Genomic DNA, 10,126 nt, shown 5'->3' on the forward strand with positions numbered 1-10,126 from the left:
GATGGGCTCATGCATTTGAATCCATCCATCCTTTTTTCTACCGCACTTGTTCAAGAAGTTGCAATAAGGGTAAGAAGTGATTTATTTATTAGCGGTTAGTTTAGGGTTTGCCCTCCTGGGGTATCTTCAGACCACCAAGCACCGACATGAGAGCCTGTTTCAGTGCTACAATATTTTTTTATTTTTCAATAAGTCTCTCAGTTGCTTTCCAGCAATTGTCTTTTTTCTCTTTCGTTCTCGCTCGCACTCTGGCTCCAGCCCCAACCCTGTCTCTCCTCCTGGCTGCTGCTTATAAATTAGATAAAAAGGCCCAGGTGGGCCTTCTAAGCACCTTTTGCTGATTTCGAGGCTGGTCCTGGCAACAACCCGCTTCGCTGCAGTGCCGCAGGCCACGCCCCCTGCACAGTTAGCTTCAGAATAACAATGTTATTACAAAGAATAAGAGATCTATTATAATCTAGAAATGTTGGTCTTACTTAAAAAAAACACGCATTCAGTTATTATACGGCTCTCACGGAAATACATTTTAAAATATTTGGATTCTTGGCTCTCTCAGCCAAAAAGGTTCCCGACCCTTGTTCTACATCAATAGTCATGTTTAAAGCAGCTAATATTTTCCCATGTGTACACTTTGTGCTTGTGTCTTATGTCCGCAAGTAAATGCTGTGTTTCACTTTGAAGGCGCTGGAATGTGTATTGGGAGTATAATGTACTCCCCTGGGGGCTTCACGGTGGGAGAGGGGTTAGTGCGTCTGCCTCACAATACGAAGTTCCTGCAGTCCTGGGTTCAAATCCAGGCTCGGGATCTTTCTGTGTGGAGTTTGCATGTTCTCCCCGTGAATGCGTGGGTTCCCTCCGGGTACTCCGGCTTCCTCCCACTTCCAAAGACATGCACCTGGGGATAGGTTGCTTGGCAACACTAAATTGGCCCTTGTGTGTGAATGTGAGTGTGAATGTTGTCTGTCTATCTGTGTTGGCCCTGCGATGAGGTGGCGACTTGTCCAGGGTGTACCCTGCCTTCCGCCCGATTGTAGCTGAGATAGGCGCTAGCGCCCCCCGTGACCCCGAAAGGGAATAAGCGGTAGAAAATGGATGGATAATATACTCCCTTTTTACCTTATCAGTTTAGAACAATAAGGCTGTATTTCTTTCTGGGCAGGAGGGGACTGTTTTCATACTTAATCATACTTGCCAACACTCCCGGATTTTCCGGGAGACTCCTGAAATTCAGCAAAAATCCCAGACCGTTGAACGACTGAAGCTCTACATAAAACAAGAATTCCACTTTCAAAGCTTCAACAACTAGTTTCCTCAGTTCCCAAACGTTTATTGAGTGTTGTTAAAAGAAAAGGTGATGTAACACAGTGGTGAACATGTCCTTTCCCAACTACTTTGGCATGTGTTGCAGCCATGAAATTTAAGTTGATTATTATTTGCAAAAAAAAAAAAAAAGGTTTTTGAGTTTGAACATCAAATATCTTTGTAGTGCATTCAATTGAATATGGGTTGAAAAGGATTTGCAAATCATTGTATTCCGTTTATATTTACATCCAAAGCAGTTTCCCAACTCATATGGAAACGGGGTTTGTAATCACCTGCCGCCTTTATTAGCAGCAGCCGGTAAGAGACACACTGTCGGAGTTGGAGTGGGAGCCAGAGAGAGCGAGAGACACCGACGCAGGAAAATACATTTTGCTGGAAAGCAAAAGCCTCTCCACATTTCTGAAAATAAAACAGCTTTGTACCCTAAAATCCAGCCTCTCTTGGTAGTGTGTGGTGGTCCGAACTGATGACATAGTGCTGTATTTTACTTCTTTGTCTATTTTTTTCAACCAAAAATGTTTTGCTCTGATTAGGGGGTACTTGAATTACAAAAACGTTCACAGGGGGTAAGTCACTGAAAAAAGGTTAAGAACCACCGGATTAAAGGCCTACTGAAACCCACTACGACCGACCACGCAGTCTGATAGTTTATACATCAATGATGAAATATTAACATTGCTACACATGTCAATACGGCCGGTTTAGTTTACTAATTTGCAATTTTACATTTCGCGCGGAAGTATCATGCTAAAACGTTGCAGTATGATGACGCGTGCGCGTGACGTCACACATTGTAGAGGACATTTTAGTCCACCATTGTTGCAAGCTGTTTTAATCGCAGAATTCCACAGTATTTTGGACATCTGTGTTGCTGAATCTTTTGCAATTTGTTCAATTAATAATGGAGACGTCAAAGAAGAACGATGTAGGTGGGAAGCGGTGCATTGCGGCCGCCTTGTTTCCTTGTTTACATTCCCGAAAGATGACGGTGAAGCTTTACTATGGAACAGAGCGTCCAAGGGAACACGGTTCCCTACCACATGTCAACCGGCAGGTTTTGGTGAGAAAATGGTGGTAATAAGTCGCCTCTTACCATAGACATGAGCGGCAAGCTTGTGTCGTTCCTCCTGCACCTGTCAAAGAGGCAGCTGCGACTCAATTGCCTCCTCTGACCGTCGGATGCTTCCACCGTTGTTGGAGGGAAAAAAAAAAAAAAATCTCAGCCCGGCCCGACCGGCTGCCTTCGCCTCGTCGAGAAACGTGGCTTCCCTCGGAGACACTGGCGGTCACCACACCCCTCAGACTTTCAGGCTGTACAGGTACGACCATATAGTCTCACTACAACACTAGTAACACAATAAGCAGATAAGGGATTTTCCAGAATCATCCTAGTAAATGTGTCTAATAACATCTGAATCGCTCTGCCGTCTAGTTTTTGTTTTGTTTTTCTAGTCCTTCACTCTCACTTTCCTCATCCACAAATCTTTCATCCTCGCTCAAATTAATGGGAAAATCGTAGCTTTCTCGGTCCGAATCGCTATAACTGCTGGTGGCCATGATTGCAAACAATGTGAGGATGTGAGGAGCCCTACAACCAGTGACGTCACGCGCACATCGTCTGCTACGTCCGGTACAGGCAAGGCTTTTTCATTAGCGACCAAAAGTTGTAAACTTTATCGTCGATGTTCTCTACTAAATCCTTTCAGCAAAAATATGGCAATATCTATAACATAGAATGGGCCTGCTATCCCTGTTTGAATAAGAAAATCTCATTTCAGTAGGCCTTTAAAGGAACACATCTGACGGGTGTCACGTTGCGGAACGTGCCGTCAGCAATGATATTTATTCAGAAATCTTTAAGCTGTTCACACTTGAGACCTCACTCACGGCACCGTTTTCCATATTGAACAACTTCTTCAACGTCCTTTGTTTTCATAGACCCCTCTGTTCATCAGCAGGTGTCCTTCTAAAGAGCATCCTACCCGCTTTCTGTTAAACCTGCTCTGATACAACTGTGAAGTATCTACGCAAACGCCCCATACTGCATGCTGGCGAGTCCATCTGTTTGCTTGATGCCTCTAAATGAACTTTTTCCCTTCATCCCTCTTTGGTTTCCCTCCCAGCTTTAAGATTTGGAAGCACACTTTAATGTAGCATATGGAATAACATCAAAGCACGCATTTTTTTTTTGTTTTACTTCTGTTAAATTGAAGTAAGGTTTGCAGAGTGGAACAATCCAAATGCAGTGCCGAGCTGTGTGGCCTTTATGTATATGTGTGTATGTGTATATATACATATATCAGGGGTCGGCAACCTTTACCACTCAAAGAGCCATTAAAGAAGACAAAGGAGCCGCAATCATTTTCGCGAATATCTGCTGGTGGTCACCCATATAACAATAATAAGGGCGTGCCATGAAGCCATAGCCTTTAATGCCTTCTACAACATGTACAGACATATTGCCGGTACAGCAAAATGTTGTGTGTGGCTTCCGCGGATACACGTACACGACTGCAAGGCATACTGGGTGACACAGAGTACACTGAAGGTTGTGATATAAACCATTTTAACACTCTTACTAGTATGCACCACACTGTGAACCCACACCAAACAAGAATGAAAAACACATTTCTGGAGAACATCCGCACTGCAGCACATTATAAATGCAACATAACAATTACCCAGAATGCTATGTATCCATGACTCTTTCAGGCTATATTATACACCCCGCTTGCACCAAAATCCGCCACCCCGTGCGTCGGTAAGGTGGGCAGGGGTGTAAAATATATTCGGGATGTGTCACAGATACAAAGGATATTGGGTATTTGTTGTGTTGCGTTTATGTTGTGTTACTGTGAGGATGTTCTCCCGAAATGGGTTTGTCAATCTTGTTTGGTGTGGCTTCACAGCGTGGCGCATATTAGTAAGTGTGAAAGTTGTTTATATCACAACCATCAGTGTACTCTGTATCACCCAGTATACCTTTCTTGTACGTGTGATTGCGGAAGCTGCACACAACATGTTGCCGGACTAACAATCGGTTTGTACATGTTGTTGAAGGTGTCAAAGGCAGTGGCTTCACAGCACGCCCATATTCTTGTCAACAAGATGAACGGCAATTGGACATTCGCGATAATGTTAGCGGCTCCAATTGTCTTCATTATTCTGTGAATCGGGTTTCAATAGGTATGTGCGGATGTGCAGTCAGTTGAGGTGGGCGGGGGTGTATAATATAGTCAGGAATAGTCATGGATGCAAAGGATTATGGGTATTTGTTATGTTGCGTTTATGTTGTGTTACTGTGAGGATGTTCTCCCAAAATGTGTTTATCATTCTTGTTTGGTGTGGGTTCACATGGTGGTGCATATTAGTAAGAGTGTTAAAGTTATTTATAACACAACCTTCAGTGTACTCTGTGTCACCCAGTATGCCTTTCAATCTTGTACGTGTATCTGCGGAAGCCACATACAACATGTTACTGGACTGGCAAGATGTCTGTACATGTTGTAGAAGGCATTAAAGGCTATGGCTTCATGGCACGCTCCTATTACTTTTATATGGGTGACCACCAGTGGTTATTCGCAAGAATGGTTGCGGCTCCCATTGTCTTCTTTGTTTTATGAAACGCGTCAAAATGTAGAGGGCGCTAAAAGTAAAGCCATCACGGCACGCCCTCAATATTGTTGTCCGAGTGAAAATTGAAGAATGTTGACCCCGGGTGATGTCCGGAAGAGGCTCCGAGAACCGGAATCCCCCCCGTGACAATCGGGGGGGTCGGCGATTGTGCAGCTGAGCCACATCAGAGTGGCCAAAGAGCCGCTTCTATCTGTTTGTATTTATTTTAATTCTGTTTATTATTATTTTCAATGTGTTATTTATTTTTTGCTTATTTAATTGATGTATCTACTTTGTTTGTGTTTTTCTCTGTTTGCTTGTTTTTTTTTCTTTTTTTGGGGGGTGGTGGGTGGTATGATGGGTATATAAACAAAAATACATTTGGCATTAAGGGCAGACAAAAGCTATATGATGTATGTGAATACGGTTTAATGCAGGGGTCACCAACCCGGTGCCCGCGGGCACCAGGTAGCCCGTGAGGACCAGCTGAGTAGCCCGCTGGCCTGTTCTAAAAATAGCTCAAATAGCAGCACTTACCAGTGAGCTGCCTCTATTTTTATTTTTATTTACTAGCGAGATGGTCTGGCTTTGCTCGACATTTTTAATTCTAAGAGAGACAAAACTCAAATATAATTTTAAAACCCAAGAAAATAATTAAAGACTTAGTCTTCACTTGTTTAAATAAATTCATTTGTTTTTTTACTTTGCTTCTTATAACTTTCAGAAAGACAATTTTAGAGAAAAAAATACAACCTTAAAATTTATTTTAGGATTTTTACCTTTTAAATTCCTTCCTCTTCTTTCCTGACAATTTTTTTTTATTGTAAAGAATAATACATACATTTTAATTTAATTCTTCATTTTAGCTTCTGTTTTTTTGACAAAGAATATTTGTGGAATCTTTCTTCAAACATATTATGATTAAAATTTAAAAATATATATTTTGGCAAATCTACAAAATCTTTAGAATCAAATTTAAATCTTACTTTGATTTTTTTTAAACTTCCTTTTAAAATTTTCGTTCTAGAAAATGTCGAAGAAATAATGATTCTTCTTTGTTAGGAATATAGCTTGGTCCAATTTGTTATATATTCTAACAAAATGCAGATTGGATTTTAACCTAATTAGAACATGTCATCAAAATTCTAAAATTAATTTTAATCAGGAAAAATGACCAACGATGACCTATAAATTCTTGTTTCAATTTTTTCAAAAAGATTCAAATTAGCCAGTTTTTATCTTCTTTTTTTTGGTCAAATTTTGAATTTTAAAGAGTCGAAATTGAAGATAAACTATGTTTCAAAATTTAATTTAAATTTTTTTCCCCTGTTTTCTCTTCTTTTAAACCGTTCATTAAGTGGTTTTTTTCATCATTTATTCGCTACAAAAAATCTTCCGTAAAAGGAAAAAAAATGTACAACGGAATGACAGACATAAATACCCATTTATATGTATATATATATATATATATATATATATATATATATATATATATATATATATATATATATACATATACATATATATACATATACATATATATATATACATATACATATATATATATATATATATATATATATATATATATATATATATATATATATATATATATATATATATATATATATATATATATATATATATATATTAAAGGTAAATTGAGCAAATTGGCTATTTCTGGCAATTTTTTTAAGTGTGTATCAAACTGGTAGCCCTTCGCATTAATCAGTACCCAAGAAGTAGCTCTTGGTTTCAAAAAGGTTGGTGACCCCTGATTTAATGGATAGAAACGTCTGATGCTGGATGTCAATTTAAAAAAGAAAAGAAAAAAAAATGTTATCACCGCAGGAGTCCAGGAGCACGACAGTTAGCTTAAAAAAAACAACAACCCCTTTTCAATTGGCGCACTCGTGTCATCACCGGCATATGTGATAATTGTGCGTGGCATACAGTGACAATGAAGGGAGCTTTGGCAGGCTGATGACTTTGTCAATTCATCTGACAGCGAATGAAAGGGTGAAGAGTGCGTAACCTGCCTCCTCAAAATAGGACAGCAAGATAAAGTCGTATGAAAACCATGGAAGTGAAAAGCAATTTGGCAGATAATGGGCGTGAAATTGTCTGCGCGTCTAAGCCCTTTATGTTTTGCAAAACACAAGAATGGCGTCGAGGACTTGTATTTCATTTGAACAGCAGAAAAGTTGGGGGATAAGTTTTAAGGAGGAATAAACATGTGTCTGAATAGAAGAAATTCAGACGGGTTGCAGCTGTTTTTAAGGCAAAAAAACAACAACAAGTGAAATAACAGGTTAAAAAAAACTTTACTTGATATTTTTTTTAGCTGCATTTGTATTCAAGTGATTAATTAATTAATTTTTTTTTTGGAAAGTTATACCTAAAACATATCTTAATTGCTTCTATTGAGGGGTTGGGTGGGGGGAGGGGTCCTCTCCAAGGTTTCTCATAGTCATTGTCACCGACGTACCACTGGGGTGAGTTTTTCCTCGCCCTTATGCGGTCTCTGTACCGCGGATGTCGTCGTGGCTTGTGCAGCCCTTTGAGACACTTGCGATAAAACATTAAATAAATAAACATTGATTGCATTGATTGATATTCCGACACATTTTTACTCTAATTAATGAATTAATTTGTTTACAAATGTTTAGGAAGATTAGGAAGATTGCACAATGGAAATATCAATTTGGCAGATGATAGAGCTTTAGATACTATCGTTATATTGTAATAATGCATGTATAATAATAATAATAATGGTAAATGGGTTATACTTTTATAGCGCTTTTCTTCCTACAAGGTACTCAAAGCGCTTTGACACTATTTCCACATTCACCCATTCACACACACATATTCACACACTGATGGCGGGAGCTGCCATGCAAGGCCCTAACCATGACCAATCAGGAGCAAGGGTGAAGTGTCTTGCCCAAGGACACACCGGACCTGACGAGGTTGGTAGAAGGTGGGCATTGAACCAGGAACCCTCAGGTTGCTAGCACGGCCACTCTCCCAACAGTGCCACGCCGTTCCCCCTAATAATAATAATATAATCATTATAATAATAGATTGATTGGCAACACTAAATGGGCCATAGTGTGTGAATGTGAATGTGGATGTTGTCTGTCTATCTGTGTTGGCCCTGCGATGAGGTAGCAACTTGTCCACGGTGTACACCGGCTTCCGCCCTTGTGCAGCTGGGATAGGTTCCAACACCCCCCGCAATCCCGAAAGGGAAAAGGCGGTAGAAATGGATGGATGGCTAAACTTTTTTTCTGCAATCTTACCCCCCATTATCCACAATCCGTATATGTGTGACAAGAACACATGCTTTTCCTTTAAATTTGTATTCTACAGGGTGAAAAGCTGCCAGCAAGAGACGGCTAACAATGCAGGTAAATGGGATGCGATCTATTCCGCCTATAAATGTTGTGTACGGGAGGAGTTGACGGCACAAACAACAGGGGGGGTATAGTTTAGCTCAAAGTGATAGGCTCCAGCAGTACCCGCGACCCCAAAAGAGACAAGCGGTAGGAAATGGATGGATGGATGGGTTACCAGAGTGTTGAGCGAGAGAGAGGCAAGTCCAAAAGGGGGCAGGGCAGGCTCATAGATCCGTCAAACAAGTAGGAAGTCGGGGACTAAGCGGGGCGAAGGAGGTTTGTGTCCAAGTAGAAGTTCGGGATCCAAGAGGCAGTCAGGGAGGAAACAAGGAAAAAGACCACACACACAGATCGTCAATGCAGGAACGGAGGTCTGCAGTAGGATCGACAAGGAAGACACGAGACAATCAATACAATGGGAAGAAAAACATAGAGAGCAAGAGTGAGACAGAAGATTACGTTCTGGCCCCGGAAAGTAGGTTGAGCAGGCTTATGAAGGCAGGACCTCTTATTAGCGGCAGGTGCGTTGAGTGCTGATGGAAAGCAGCTGCTTGCTGCTGCTGGAGTGACACGTGCATAAGATGAGCGGCCGTGGGCGTGTCCCGAATTGCGCTCCACGGGGCTCACTGAAGAATACGCATTGGCATGCGCCCGGGCCGAAAAATTGGCACCACGCTAGGTGGGACCATTCCCCATAGAGAAGATCATCAACCTGGCATACGTACGCCTTAATCGACCTCAACCTATGACATTTTACCGGGTTTTCCACATTTCTCAAATTAAAATCTCTCAGTTCTCTCTCGCTCCCTGTCCCTGTTCCCCCGCTCCCAGGGTCTTCGAGAACGATGACCCGGTCTTAGGGTTTGTCGAAAGGTTAGGGGATTAGTTTATTTGGTGGACTGGTAAGGTTTTGGCCCTGAGGACCAATCTTGGGTTCCGGTCTCATACTTTGTTGACCCATCGCTTTTGGAGGACTTCTACAGGACTCACCCTGATGCACCCCGACACTCGTCGGGAGCCTCGTATAAAGAGGGGGGTACTGTTACGGCTCGGGCTCCTGCCGCCTCTTATTCATCTGTGCCCACTTCTGAGCGCGCCACTGGACACGCCCACTAGTGTTCCTCTCCTGCCAATCAACACACCTGAGGCTGATGAGGACTCCACACCCTCCGTAAGCCAGTGCGTCATGCGTTCCAGTGCCAGAACGTAGCTACCTGTCTCAGTACTCGTTCGTCCATTTTCTGGTTTCGAGTTGCGTGTCTGGTCTGCGACTGGAAGGTTGTGAATTCGAACCCTAGCCGAGTCATGCCAAAGACTTGCTACTAAAATGGGACTCGTTGCCTCCCTGCTTGGCACTCAGCATCAACGTTTGGAATTGGAGGTTCCATCCATCCATTTTCTACCCGTTCAGGGTCGCGGGGGGTGCTGGCGCCTATCTCAGCTACAATCGGGCAGAAGGCGGGGTACACCCTGGACAAGTCGCCACCTCATCGCAGGGCCAACACAGATAGACAGACAACATTCACACTCACATTCACACACTAGGGCCAATAAAATAAAAAATCAAGTTAAAAAAAAACAAAACGCAATTGCATTGGGACGGATTCCAAGTCCGAGTCCATGGTTCTCGCACGGAAAAGGGTGGAATGCCATCTCCGGGTTGGGGAGGAGACCCTGCCCCAAGTGGAGGAGTTCAAGTACCTAGGAGTCTTGTTCACGAGTGGGGGAAGAGTGGATCGTGAAATCGACAGGCGGCGTCTTCAGTAATGCATGTTGAGATCCGCTTTTTG

This window comes from Nerophis ophidion, linkage group LG18, assembly GCF_033978795.1.
Source record: "Nerophis ophidion isolate RoL-2023_Sa linkage group LG18, RoL_Noph_v1.0, whole genome shotgun sequence".
In the NCBI taxonomy this organism is placed as follows: Eukaryota; Metazoa; Chordata; class Actinopteri; order Syngnathiformes; family Syngnathidae; genus Nerophis; species Nerophis ophidion.